Consider the following 14,876-nt stretch of genomic DNA (forward strand, 5'->3'; position numbering starts at 1 on the left):
TAGAAACAGGATACCAGACTGTGTGAGGAGGTAAGGAAAACAGGGCTGAAACAAAACGTAAACACTGAAATGCTAAGTGATTTAACCTCCTGTGTTTGGGGGAATCCTCCTCCACTCCTGTGTTATCCTACTTCCCTTCAATACAACCCTCTCTCTCCTCTTCACACCCTTCCTTGCTCTGCCCACTTCCCTGCTCTCAGTTCTTTTTGAGTGCAGTGAAGCATGATGGCCTATTTCAGGGGGTCATGCTACCATGGAGATGCTTAGCCAGATACAGGTTGGGGCGTCTGAGGCATTTTCTTTCATTTATTTTTTTCTCTGATCCATTTCCAGGATAGGGGGGGGCATAAAAAACAGCCCAGATCAGACAGAGAAGGAAAGCTACAGTAATGGGTTTGTGCATAATGCTGAGGTAAGGGGGGCAGAGCAGGAAACCTGGCCCAGTAATGAAGGGAGGGAGTAATGGAGCCGTTGGCAGAACAGAGAGGGCGGGAGATATTGGGGAGAGTGAGGGTGATGGGCGTGGGGTGTCGGGGTGGGAAGGAATGTGATGGTGGTTTTCGGGCCTGTTTTGTTTCATAATACTGTAGCTAAGGAGACACTTTTCATTCCTGAGCAACGTATATGCCGCTGCTTGTGTGACAGGTTCTTGTCTATCTTTGCCTGCCACCCTCCTTGTTATTGTCTAGTGTTTAGGTGCGTGTGTGACCGAGACGGGCCAAAGGTAAACTGCTCCTATGACAAGGGCTTACACAGCCTGTCAAACATGACATCTGGTTTACACTGTGACCTGCATCTTCCTCATTCACCCTTTGCCCTAATGGAAATGAATAGGGGTCGACAAGCTGAGGCGCATTCTGTGTGTTCATATTACCTAGGTTCAAGCAGGAGGGCTTTACTATTTACACTGCTGTGACTGTGCACACAGTGGGAACAGGAGCAGGGCACTGTGGTCATTTAAAACGGAGGCTATTTGAGGTCTTATCTGAACAGGTGAAAGCCATTACTGTCCCAGTGACTCAACGTGAAAGGAAACTTCCTCTCCTTCCTTCCTTCCTCGTGTTTCACTTTGTGGAATTTCTGGATAAGATTATGACTGTTGTGAAATTGGACAGGTGCAAAAATACCAAAGCGGATGCTTTGCAGCACTGATCCAAATCAACACACAGGTAGGTGTGCTGCTGAAAGCACGTAGCTCACCTGCATATCTCTTCCTGTCCAAGGAGGGACACCTGTATCGTGTATGTTTTTGTCTGACATTGATAACATCACTGAGACATTTTTAGCACAACTAGATTCCCCTTATGAAACTCTGCCCCATTAATGAGATAGCCCTTTTGACGGTTATGTAAAACACTCTCTTAATCCTCACAAAATTCAAAATATATGTATTTACGAAATAAAGCAGCTCACTGCTGTGAATTGATTCATCCGTGCGGAAAAGACATTTTCTTGCAAATGAATTTCTGTAAGTAAGAGCTTTTCTCTGTGGGTCTCTGAGGCATTACAGACGTAGTCTCTGGAACTCTGCTGGTCTCTTATCCAGCTGCAAACCAATTCTTAATAGAATTAAAAAGGATTAATGGGCTCTTTAGTATGCTCAAGTTCAGACTTGCTCCCTTGGCCCTTCACTGCTATTCATATTTTTAAATCTCCCACAGTAATGGAAGTCAATGAATGCACTAGCTGTGGCCATTAGGACTGCAAGTGGGCACATTATGTGCTGATATGAGTGTGTGAAAGGCAATAGTTTGCATGTTCCAGGTGAGATATCTTCCTCTCTCTCTTCCATCTTTAGGGATTAAGATGTACTGAACCATGTTGGTTTCAGGTAAAGTAGCAATTCAACCCCAAGAACTTTTCTGAAAAGATCTGAGGGGGATCTTCTGGTAAAAACAACCCAGATCTACAGCCAGTGTGACTTTGGAGTTGTTGCACACTTACTTTAAATCAGCTGTATTAAATTGTGTTTCTGAAGTTTTTATGCCGTTGAATAAAGGAATTACAAATGAGATTTGGAGATGGACAGAATAGAGACTCACACTTGAGACGACCAGTCTTAAAGTGAGAGCTGGATGGAGTTATGTCAAAGAAGTGAGATTCTACAAAATGTCTATATAGCAAAATTAAAAGAAGCATAAATCTACTCACATTATTTTTAATCATACTCACTGCTCAGGACGATATTCAAATTAGCTTTGTTAATAAACCATCACATTTCTTGGTGCTCACTGGCCTTGTGAACACCGCCATGACATGCAGGAAATTGAGCAGAAAAAACCTCTATTTACCATCTAAGAGGTCTTCTTACTGTCTTAAGCACTCAAGAGCTGTTCCGAAAGTTGAAAACAAAGAAAAAGGTCACCTGATAAGATCTGGCGCAATAATGTGTTGTATGTTTATTTTAGTGTCCGGGTGAATGTGTCTGGTTAGGGCGACCGCAGCTACCTGCAGCCTCTCTCTGTCGAAGTTCAGACAGCAATACCTTCCTCTGTCTCTGTCACCTGTCAAACAATTCAGCTGTATACATATTTAAATAGTAAAACAAAGATAAAACTGACGGTAAAGATGTGACTCAGAATCATAACCAGCAATGTACATTTCTGACTTGACATTCTTGAAAAAACAAGCTTATCTTTTTAGTACCTAGACAAGACACGTTGTAGATAGAGATACCAAACCACTTTGTTTATAGTTTGTGGTCTGAAGCATGAGTTATCTCTGCTGTGTGTGTGTGTGTGTGTGTGTGTGTGTGTGTGTGTGTGTGTGTGTGTGTGTGTGTGTGTGTGTGTGTGTGGCGGGGGGGTGGATGTTCATGTTTGTTCCCCATGCTAAGTGCCGACAGGAATGCAAAACAAAAACCATTTTAATAAAACAACATTCGGACCCTTGAGGTGTCAGTGACGGCTGCCGGAGGGGTGGGAGGACCATCCTTGGTTGCAAGGTCTTATAGCTGAGCCTCCCTCACACACACAACAACGTGTAATTTTAATGTAATAGTGACATGAAGCTCATCCCATGTTTTTGCAAGCCAGGGAATCATGAAAACAGCCAATTCATCACTTAAGCAAACTGCAGTGCATTACTCAAGAGAACCTCATAAAGGGGGATGTATACAGCTGACCTCAGCACTCACTCTAGAGCTCTTAGGAGATGATCTCACAAGTGGTACACATCTAAAGAAAACATCTCTTGTGTGTTTTCAACATGTTAGTTCAGAGTGTGCCTATGTCTAAATGATTCTTACCCACCACACTATGTTTATGAGTAAAGTGTTTGTGAACATACATACTGTATCTGTGTGCATATGTAGAAGGTCACTAAGGCCATTTATCACACTTACCCTCACACATACCTTTATAATCCCTCATATACACAACTGCACAACCCGATACACAATATTGATGCTGTTTATAAAGAGATTATTGTGTTGTGTGTAAGTGGGGTTGTATAAACAGTATTGAGAGAGAATGGTAGAGGAGGGGAATGATAACAATGGTTAGAGAGAAAAGTGGTGTGTAAATTACAGTACGTGTGTGTGTGGGTTAGTGCAGACAGAATAGTAACGTTCATAAGACGGGTGATTTTACACTAGAAAAAAACAAGGTGTTTGTGACTTCAAACATGGATTAAGTCTGTGACATCACCCATTGATTCTGAAGAAGCATTAAGTGGCCAAACGATGGCGGACACTACTCCACTAACTGTCAACCTATGGAAACAGGCAAAGAGGTGGAGCTGAGGCAAGACTATCCATCAACTCACCATGTCCTTGATCATGCGTCTGTATGTAACTCTTGCAGGCGAGTAGAAAAGTGTGTCTAAGCAGGGAAAGACCTATTTAGATCAGTATCTTTTTTTGTTCGAGGCTGATAACATGTTTAATCTGGCTGTAAAAGTAAATATTTTAACATTAGTGTTATTGAGGATTCTTTGGCTTTCGTAGCCAGCCTTAAGTGGACACTTGAGGAACTGCAGTTCTTGCACTTCCGCACTGACCTCATCATTCATCATGTGAGGTCACTGATTGATTTGTGAAAATCCAATCCAAGTGAAATCCAATTTGACTGTGTGTGATACAGTGTGTGTATGTGTGTGATTAACAAGGAGGTGAAGTAAAATAAGGGATAAAATTCATATGATGAAAAGGACTGAAAACAGGAAGGTTTGAACTGATGGTTCTCCGCTCTTGATTGACTACAGTCTAGAGAGAAAGAGGAAAGATCAAATTCAAATTCAAATTCAATTTGCTGAATATTTGAAAACCTATTTGATTTGAATTTGAAAGAGGAAAGATCACTATCTTAAAAAAGCACAGCGCAAAACTTATGTCATTGACCAATGCTAGCAAACTCGAAACACATGTAGCTCAATTTCAAAACACTGTGTTCTTTCTACAGCCTTAATGACAATTGTATACTTGTCCCTGAAATGATTTCCATAATTTCATCCTAGTTTGAAATGAATAATTCAGTGTTCTATTATGCTGTGAGTCACTAGCTAGGATGACACCTTCAGCTGGATGTGATTTCATAACTTACTGATCAAAACAGTGATGCTGATCTTTGAGTTTGGCAGCGTTCCGGAGAAGCTTCTTTGGAATCTGCAGGCATGACGAACATCCTCGGGGAATGATTAAAAGAACAGGGAGAGACAAAAGAGCAGGATGGAGGGGATTCATAATGCAAGATGGGTAGATTGGGTCTGAAATTATGGGAGTGCTGGAAAAGGTGCAGTTGAGGTGTGGTTCCAACCCTTAAACTTCATTATATAGCATCACGTCTGTGAGCCAATGGGGGCAATAAAGTTTCACAGTCTTGCTTGAAGGACGAGTAAAAATCAGCTTGTTTTGATAATATGAGAGCAGTTTTCAATATATGAAGTTATAAACGGTTCTTTACTCTTAAGCAGAGGGAGGCTGTAAGTGAACATGTGAGAGAAGAGTTTAAGTGTAAGCATGTGAGAGTTTCCAGTACAGTACTTCGTGTGGGACAGAGTGTGATAGTGAGGATGTTGCTATCAGTGTGGCGGTGCTCCTAATTACAGTCCCTCCTCAGGAACCAGCTGAAATAACATGAGGAATTAAAAAAACTGCTGTCCTGAGGTCACACTGACAACACAGCAGTACATCGGAGCAACAATGTATGAGCTTGTTGGAGGCCAGAAAACTGCTAAATACAACTCAGGCTTATCTCTCTCTCTTTCTCTCTCTTTCCCCTCTCTCTCTCTCTCTCTCTCCTCTCCTCTCTCTCTCTCTCTCTCCACTGTTTATGTGTGTATACATCCTTTCATCTGCACTCCTGTGGATGTTAGTGTGATGATAGCTTCAAGCTCATAGTTTAATGGGTGTGCACACAGCAGACACCTGACAATATTCCTGTAATCCCTTGTTATGAGTGAGGGGAACTAGTGAGTAATTTGTGTGTAATGCTGGTCCGCTAACATACGTTGCCTCAGAGAGCTTGGGTAATTGGTAGTTAGAGGGTGGTAAGTGAAGTACAGTAAGCACCAGGTATCCTATCAATAACTGAAGTCGTCTATGTTGTCTATTCTTCTTTTGTTTAGTACGCCTGCTACCGGGTAACAGGTGGACTATAACTACTTTAACAACACATTGTTTACAGTCAGTTGGTGTAATGTTCAACAATGTCAGTCTGACATTCACAGCTGCAGGCAACCATCGTTATTAGTGTAAACTTTAGGGGGGGAGTTATGGGTTGCCTCTGTCCTGTAATTAAGTTTCTCTGTCCCCTCGGCCGTGGTGATAGATGACGGCAGTGAAAAATGGTGAGGGAAAACCTCCTGTTGGAAGATGAGGATGATGGCAGTGGCAGAGAGACGACCTGGAACCACGCAGGTATCTACCTGTCTAGACACTGAACAGCTGTCTTCGGCTAGAGTTCATGTATTGAAAAAGAAGCCACAGTCGGTAAGCATGTCTCAAAAATAAAGAAGAATGTGTATTAAAATGTCAGCCTTTTTCAATTTAGGCCTGCCAGTTAAAGGTACCCCGAGCCTCAAAACTGGCACATAGCCTTTTTAAGTTGCGTATTTGCCTGTGCTTTTAATGCATGTCAAATGCTGCTGTGCATATATGTGCTGCACCAGTTTTCATAAAGTCTTCAAGTGTGTGAAAGTGTACATTTCTCTCTGTGTAATGCTCTGCTGCTCTGCTCTCCACTCTCTCCAATTTTTCAGGTGAGTGCCTGATCCACTCACTGATCCGCAGCAACAACCAAACTCAAGCCTTTGTTTATTTAACAATAGAGCTCAGCCGAGTGTGAACGGCTACAGAAGGGCTGCCTTAACAAAACATGACAGTGATAGACATACTGACTTAACTGTCATTTTAAAGCGCTGCAGAAACTCCCCTATGTACAAATCCCTGTCCCCTAAAACTGCAGTCATGTCACTCATAGCTTTAGGTGAGACATTCCTGGATCTACAGAGGATGACAGACAGCAGTTTGAACAGAAGGCAGCACTGAAACAAAATTAACCCAATGGGTAATTTGATGTGAATTCTTGCATACTTTCACACAAGCCACTTAGTGTGCACTGCATGCCACTGCTTGCACATGTACTTGTTTGTGTGACACAACAAATGGTTGCGTGTGAGTTGTGTGCATTCTGTGTGTATATTTAAGAGTGAGGCTATAGAAACAACAGAGGGCATGGTATAAAAATCTGATTGTTTCTGAGGGATTATCCTTCACAATGCAGGGCTTTATCAGAGGGCCCTGGACTGCTGTAATAAGACACGCTTGCCCTGAGTCGCCCAGCCAAATACTGAGACTTACGCCAGCAAGGAATCAAAAGGGAGGAGGGGGGGGAATGGAGAAAGTAAAGAAAAGAAACACAAGGAGAAAACAATGACAAAGGAGAGCAGACAAAGGAAAAAAATAGATAACAAGAGGAGGGAAAGTGGATTCAGAGGGAGAGTGGGAGAGAAACGGAATATATAAGAGAGTGAGAAGCAGAGAAAGGCAGAAGTTGAACAAGTTTAACTGGAGGCCCTGCTTCAAACAGAGAGGTTGGTTTTTTGTCAGAGATCCCTCTCAGGAGATTTAGCTGGAAAACAGATTAATACAGCCTGTCCAAGTTGCTCTCTGCTTATTGCACAACATGTGCCTCAGCACCATGTGAATATGAGCTGTGCATCGTACTGGACTGTGCTTTGACGTGGCGCTTTGTATATATTGTATCACCTAATAATACAGCCTTACCGAACTTACCATTCAAACAGCAATAAGCCCTGAGGCATGGGTTGGTCTGATAGAAGAAATACTTTCAGATCTTTGATGTTTGGCTTAGTGGAGGGGAGGTGTTTTTGATTGGCTTGTTTTATTTGCTTCTTTTTATAAGACTTTCTCAGCAGGATCAGGTTGCTGTGCCCAGGCTAACTAAATTATGCAAGGGGGAAAGGGAGCTGTGGTTTTGAATGAGGGGGAGAGTTGGCCACTATGGAAGGGGCTTTAATACAGTGTGTAGGAGGAGGAGATGGGGTGGGGTGTATATGATATTGTATGAGGCCCTGTGGCTTCATATATTCCCATGATACCTCTACTCCTAGGAATCATGAAGAATATTCTGTCAAACTTGATACTTCATTGTTATTAGATGTCCAGTGGTTTTGTATGCGAGTGCTGTAATGTACCACATTAAGTGGTTTAACATTAAGTGATTTAATGTTCATGAATAATGGAATTTGATTGATTGTCATGTATGCCCGTATTCTAGTACTCAAGTCCTTATTTTCAGGACTTGTAACTTGACATAGAGGACATTGGACTGTTGCTAACATTAGCAAGCTAACCGTTAATGTTGTGAACTGGGTCCCGAGATGTTTGGTTAGTTAAAATTGGGTTGCAGGTATTTTGAGATTATTAGACATCACCCGATCTGTTTCTGAAGTGCTGTTTGAGGCCAATCGTCGCGGCAGCCATATTGCTTCTGTCGAGCCAGTGTGACGTAAAGAGGCAGAGTTTAAGCCTCCTAGCCAACAGCTGCAGCGTTCCCGCAGGCAGCGGTGCCTCTCATTGGAAGACTCGTAATCTCAATATCTCGAAATTGCCGCGTTAGAAAAAATTCACCCCCACACAGTGAGAGCCGATCGAGAAATGAGCTATTCAGACTACACTCATCTTTTGTACCAGACTGTAAATATGTTTATTTCTGCTGTAAAAGATTGTCTTTTTCCCATTCATGTGTATGTGACTTCCGGTACTTCCAGAGCTGGCCTCAAGCGGATCCTCGATGACTGCAGCTTTTAACACTTCCACATTGGACTCATACTTTTAGACCGGAGGTTGCCGCTTGGGTGCAACAGGTATTTGTGGACACAGTGCTGTAACTCTGTTGAAAATTTAATCTGTACAAGCACTGACTGGATCATTTAGAATACAATGCTAATGACTGAATGTGTTTTATACACATCTAAAGGCCCTGCACAATCAGTCGAGGTTCCTTTTTATAATAGATAATATTGAAGACTTGAGTCAGACCAAGTAATGTGGACTGGACTTGCACTTGAACACAGGATTCCAGGCTCGACTTGGACTCAAGGTTTGGTGAAGCGTCAACAACCCTGATATGAGCCAGGTTGTGTTTGGGAACTGGAAACTTCTTGCCTACGCTAAGAGATGACGATATAGCTTCTGGAGCTAGGGCTAATTTGTTGGGGCTTCCTGTTTAGCCAGCAGTTTAGGAATATTAACTTCCTGTCAAGATATTTTTTTTAAGCAACATGGATGGATGGAGTTTGAGCTGTTACTGCCACTTGCAGGCAGAATGTCAGTTTGCAGTGCTTGACAGAAAGCGTAAACCGTTGATAGCTGATGAGATCACAGGATAGCAGGTTGCCCACAGTAGCGTTATTTAGCTACAGATTCTTCATTTTAATGTTCAACTGTGAATATGATTAATGCCGAGCAGGCTGGACATACAAAAGTGTGTGACAGTCCTGTTCCCTGTCCTGACGCTCACTAGTACTCAGGCCTTACACTCAGATAGAGGGATTACGCTAATTACCATTTTACTGAAAGCACCCCTTTCTATGCTTTTCCTTGTCGTGTCACTCATAGCTCTGGTTGGGGTTTAAGAGAATTGTCATTAAGAGGCCTGTGATAACTAGAGTGTATTGGTTATCTATAGAGAACATGTACTCACTGTCAGGGTGTGAACATGATACTGTTTTCTTAATAGAAGTCACTCCGGGCCTGTACGCTGTTTTTTTTTTGCGGTCAGCTTTCTACTGGGTGTATTTTGAAAACCCAAGCCAAGCAGGGTAGCAAGGAGCCAGCACTTTTCTTTCAGAGCTGCTCAGGATTCTCCGGGTGTCGCTTTGCCTCGGCTTTGACTCCACAACTCACACGCCCTGAATGGTGCACCCAGTTTTTGTTTAAAACTCAAGTTCATACAAGTGAACTGTACAAGCTGAGCAGGGTTTGTTTTACTTTTTTATTTTTGAAAAAAATAATCAAGCTAATAATTTCTATCTATGCTTTCCTCATTCACATGGAGCTGGAAGGAGGGTGACAGTGAAATAGAAGAGAGCTGTTTATCTCTCATAGCTGCTTTTATGAACAGAATAACAATGGAGGAGTTGAGACAGATGGAGAGAAAACAGGAAAGAGCAGAACTGAAGTTATTTACCCAAGAAGTTTTGTTTTGACTCTTTGGTATTCGCTCCTTCTCTCAGTCTGGTGCAATGGATGCACTGTTTGTGGGAGTATGTTCTCTGGGACATACGTGTTAAATCTTTGTGCTTGTTTTTTATCCTGTCCTGCGTCATCGGCGCTCTCCTCTGTTTATGCAGGGGCTCTGTGGATATGAAAGAGGGATGTTAGGATACTTCTACCACCCACTGTCACTTGATATCTATGAAGAATGGATTTGGTGATTGGACAAGTCCACTTCCACATAGCTCCAGGGGACCTGAGCAAAGTGGGCTTGCTGCCTGTTGGGATGTTGTCATCTCTATACCCAGAAGGGTCTCGTCAAGGAGCGATGAAGCAATCAAGAATGATGCAATGTTAAAGTGGTTAGCCACACCAAATTGGCTAATAAGTTAATCTTCTCTGCTTCAGTGTCACTTTATTCAACCCCCCATCTGAGCCAATGAGATAATTACGTTTAAGATGGAAACTTGAGAGAATGTTTTGGGAGCAGTTTTTTTTGCTCCACTATTGCGATGTAAGAGAGAGGGGAGCAGCAAAGGAGAGGCAGCAAGGACGCGGACCGACTTGAAGAGATAGAGAGGGGCCCGTATTGAGTGACACAGACTCTGGTCTGTGTTTTCTCGATGGACCAGAGAAGATGCAGTGTAAATGAAGCGTGCAGCACCAGAGCGGCTTCTGCTTTATCCTTGGACTGTGTGTGTGTGTTTGAAAGGGAATGACAGAGGCCTCTTTGAGTACTCAGAGACCTCAGTTGTCCCTCTGCTCTCTCTCATGGGTAGCACATGTCATGTTGACTACCATCCTCTTAACAGTACATTGAACACAAATGGATGAAAATGAATTCTTCCACCTGAGAGAAAAATCCCTCCTCAAAACAGAATCCATACTGGGCACCGGGATGTGTTTATCTGATGGCACACCTGTTTGTCTTTTCTGTGGAGAACATTTTAGAACCAGACCTTCCTGTAACAGACTACCTTCCCTTTATTTTCATTTCATTTAGAATAAAATAGTAATTCATGATATATATGTATATAGAAATAGTAAACCCTGGTGTGTTTCGGTGTCACCAGGCAGGCTGTTCAATGTCTACTTCTGACCTGTATGACAATGGCTTCCCCTTGTGGTGAATGGCAAAAATTACAATTTAATAAAAATATAAATACAGACAAACTATTTCACCACTTCCTTTTGAGACTTCCTGGATAGAAGAGTACAGACAGCTCGCTGGCCTTGATTATTCGACAAAATGAAGTATCAAGTGTCTCTCTTTCTGATTCTAACTTCATCAATCTTTATTGAAAGTACATTAGGTAAGAAATGTGATGTTGTTGATTCACATTTCTTTTTCTTGAGTTATTCGTTACTTTCAGTTTATCTAAAATGGAAGCACAGAGTTTTGGTTGTCAAGCTGTTTTAGGGTGTTTAATAGAGCCAAAATGTGTCTTTTTGATACACTTTGTAACTCTGTTGTCTCACAGGATGCCTTCAGACAAATACAACCTGTGGAGAAAGACAGCATCAGGACGGTTTCAGGTTCATGCACAACTGTTCCATGGACGGTAACATTTTCGTTTCCCAAAATGAGGTATGTGAATTTCCTTCCAAACTTATTAAGTTGTAATTTTGTATTATGAAATTATATAGCTTGAAATAGATTCATGGCCTTCATTTAAAAGAAAATGTTTGTTTTCTGATTTAGTCAACTTTCTTCCAACAGACTTCGATTGCTTATAAGCTTGGCACTGGTACCTATAAGTATCTTCATGTTGGAATGAGAATAGACAACAGCTCATTTTTCATGAAAGAATGCAAAGACGTGAAGATAAAGTGCACATTTAAAGTGAGTTTGCCCATGATTGAGACATGCTGTTATAATATTTGGAGGAAAAAAAGCAATTTTGATCTCTTAGTTATGAAATGTAAATCATGTTTTCTGCTCTCTCACGGTATGGACTCTTATTTTGCTTTTCAGGTAGGGGGCCATATGAAAGAAACCTGTGTGGATCATAAGATCACTGGTGAGCTTATAAGATGTAGTATACAAACAATCTATTAAATCATGTCATTTTTGCGAGCTAATCACAGGTATAAATATATAAATGTGAGGTCCTCATGTGAGATTTTGTCGGCTGTGGGCCTCACTAACCCCCTCACTTCCTCTGACAGTTGCTACAAGCAGCCTCATCTTCTTTTATTTTGTGGAGTTCTGAGGGGTTTTTTTTGGCATTACTTGAAACAGAGCAAACGAAGACTCCTATTTCCAATGATTCAAAGCTGGCCCCATCAGTGAATGGAACATTTTTCGGAGTGACATTAATAGTGGCTGAAAATCACAGATATCAATGTATAAATATGAGATATTCAATAATCACACTGCTTTATCTTAAACAGAACCGACGGAGACTCCTGTTTCCAAAGATTCACAATGGGACCCCATCAGTAAGTGAAACATTTTTCTGACACTAATAGTAGCTGACAATATTGTTTTTGGAATAAGTTTGGTCAATGTGCTGTAACACACCTTCAATGAATATATTGTGATAATGTGATTAAATGTTGTCTGTCATCCAGTTATAGCTGTATCTGCTGGATTACTCTTCATTGTGATCATTGGGATCATGGTGTTTCATCGACGTATCTGCAAATTTCTGCATTTTTGTTATCCAAAGTGAGTTCTGTTTTTTCTCAAACATTCAGTTACCATTTTACAACATGTCTATTGTCTACAGAAAAGTGCTTGTTGTTTGTTCCTGTGTCAGGAAGTAGCACACCACTGCTACACTTTCTTAGTTCAGTTGCACTGGGCTCTTAGGGGATTCTCAGGGGACTTTCCCAAACGGGTGAGGCCAGAGAAACTGGATGTGGAATGGCTGGTTAATGTGTACCTCTGACCTGTGAGATGATGGCACTGTTCATTTAAACACACTTGAACACACTTCTGCTATTAATTCTTCTGACTTTTAACAGGAATGTTTGTCAATGTAAAGAAATCATGCCTGTTTCAAGTGCCAAACCTTTTTTTTTGCCAAACCTATTTTCTTCAGCGGAGCCGCTCCACAAATTAATTATTTGTTTTGATCCAAAGTAGATAACTAAATTAATCCTCAAAGAAAAAAAACAGTAAATGATTGTCTTTTTCCAGTAATGATCAGTTGTGTTTAATTGTAACTTAATGTTTGATTTCTCTTTAAGATGCCACGAAGGAAGTAAAGTGCAGAAGTCCTCGGATCCTAAATTTGACCACCACAACACAACTACACTATGATTGTGTAAGAAAACATTCAGAAGCCGTCACCAGCACTGATCAGTGAATAATAAACACATACTCGAGTTTTCTCTTTCGTTATAGGATGACTGAAATTCAACCTGCCATTTGCCCATGTGATGAAAATGAGAAAAACAGCACACTTGAAAGTATCAAAGTCCAAAGGTTTGGCTGTGACGTTAAATCCTCTCTGATCTCCTGTTAGCCTGTTCGTAAAATTATCAAAATGCGTTTTTAGCAATTACAAGTCTGAACTGTAACCTTTTAAAGCTACATTTGCCTCAATAGTGCTGATTCTCAAGCTGGAGAGACTGCTCAGGATCTCAATCTTTTCCAGTGATGAGGAAACCAAGGCCAAAGAGTAAGATGAATTATACTGCTTGTACCTGTGATCTTGTTTCCTTTGAAGATTTTAATGAAGTGTCCCTTTTAGCTGAGCAGTAGGAGGATGAGATATTTAGAAACTCTTACATTTCTTTTGCAGTGGCACAAGTGTCCCCGATGCAGCCCATGATAGTCGAGACATGCAGAGGTGAGCTTTTGGCATTAAATGTTTGCTAATTATGTTTATTATCAATACTTTGAAATACATTTTAAAAATGTCAATATTGCTTTTTGACCTCTAGGAACCTAAGACACAAACCAGGAGGTGTGAATGACATCACAGCAGATGGTCCTGTTGGGTAAGTCAGTCGTCAGAAACATTAGCATAGCCAGAAAAGAGACGTTGGGTGTGCATCAGAACAACTTAGTGTATGTAATTTTCCCTTTTTTTTCAACTACTTTCTTTTAAATCTATGCTCATTAAGGAGTGTGTGATGAGTTCTGTGAAAATGAATATGTTTGGTGGAGAGCTGTCAGAATTAACATGTTAATCACAGTGCGATTAAGGTTATGAAACGTGATTGTTTTTTTTTGTATTTTGTCCTTTCTGGTACACAATAGTTAAGCAGCTGCAGGGTCTTCTGCTTCCTGCTGCTGCCATGTTCGAAAACAACAACACCACTGCTCTTTTGAATGGCACATTTCACTTTAAAAAACCTCAAGACAACTCGGCTAACCAGTCAACAGCCAAATGTGATTTGTATCAACCAGAATTAAAAATCACAGAAGGCACACCAGGGAAAAAGTGATGTTACAGTGTGGTAGTGTTGTAAAGTCCAGGTAAAGCCAGGTCCTCTTGAAGAATATAGTGTTAGTGTGAATAGGGGGAAGCCACAGAGGCTGTCTTCAGAAACACTTGCTGAGTTAAGATAAAGTTTTGACCCTCACAAAGTCTTTACAAGGGCAAGATGAAGACTCTGTGAGGGTAGAAACGGTTTACGTTTTTTCTGATTGTTTTAGATTTTCATGAGATTAATATGGACTTTAAAATGTTTTGAATGCAAAGTAATGAAAATTGAGTATAAAGTACTATTAGAATCGGGATGTCACAAATTAATCATTAGACTGATTGCATTGTGCATTTGTAATGATATAGGTATGTCAGTATGGAATATTTACTATTAAGTGACCTAAAATGTCACAAAATTAAAGCAACCCACATCCTGCATTTTCTTTTGTTGAGGATGTTTCCCCAATAAAGCAATTCTTAAGTGGGAAAAATCTATAGAGTTATAATATGATAAAATCAAAAATGATGAGAATGATGGAATAAATTAGCACCAATTTGTGAAAACAAACATAGAGCCATTACAGCAAAATGTAAACACACCCTATCTCAACAGTGCATGTCAGCGAGTGCTAAATTTTGCATATCGACACCTTATTAAAACAATGGCCTATGTCATTTTTTTTAGTTTTTGGGAAAACACAAAAACCTTACCAAACGCAGAGCATATGATATTTATTAATCATTTCTATCAAAAGCCTTGACAGTGGATGACTGTTGGCATACATAGAACGTTGTGTGTTAATTGTGTAACATTA

This window comes from Notolabrus celidotus, chromosome 20 (genome assembly GCF_009762535.1).
Source record: "Notolabrus celidotus isolate fNotCel1 chromosome 20, fNotCel1.pri, whole genome shotgun sequence".
NCBI lineage: Eukaryota > Metazoa > Chordata > Actinopteri > Labriformes > Labridae > Notolabrus > Notolabrus celidotus.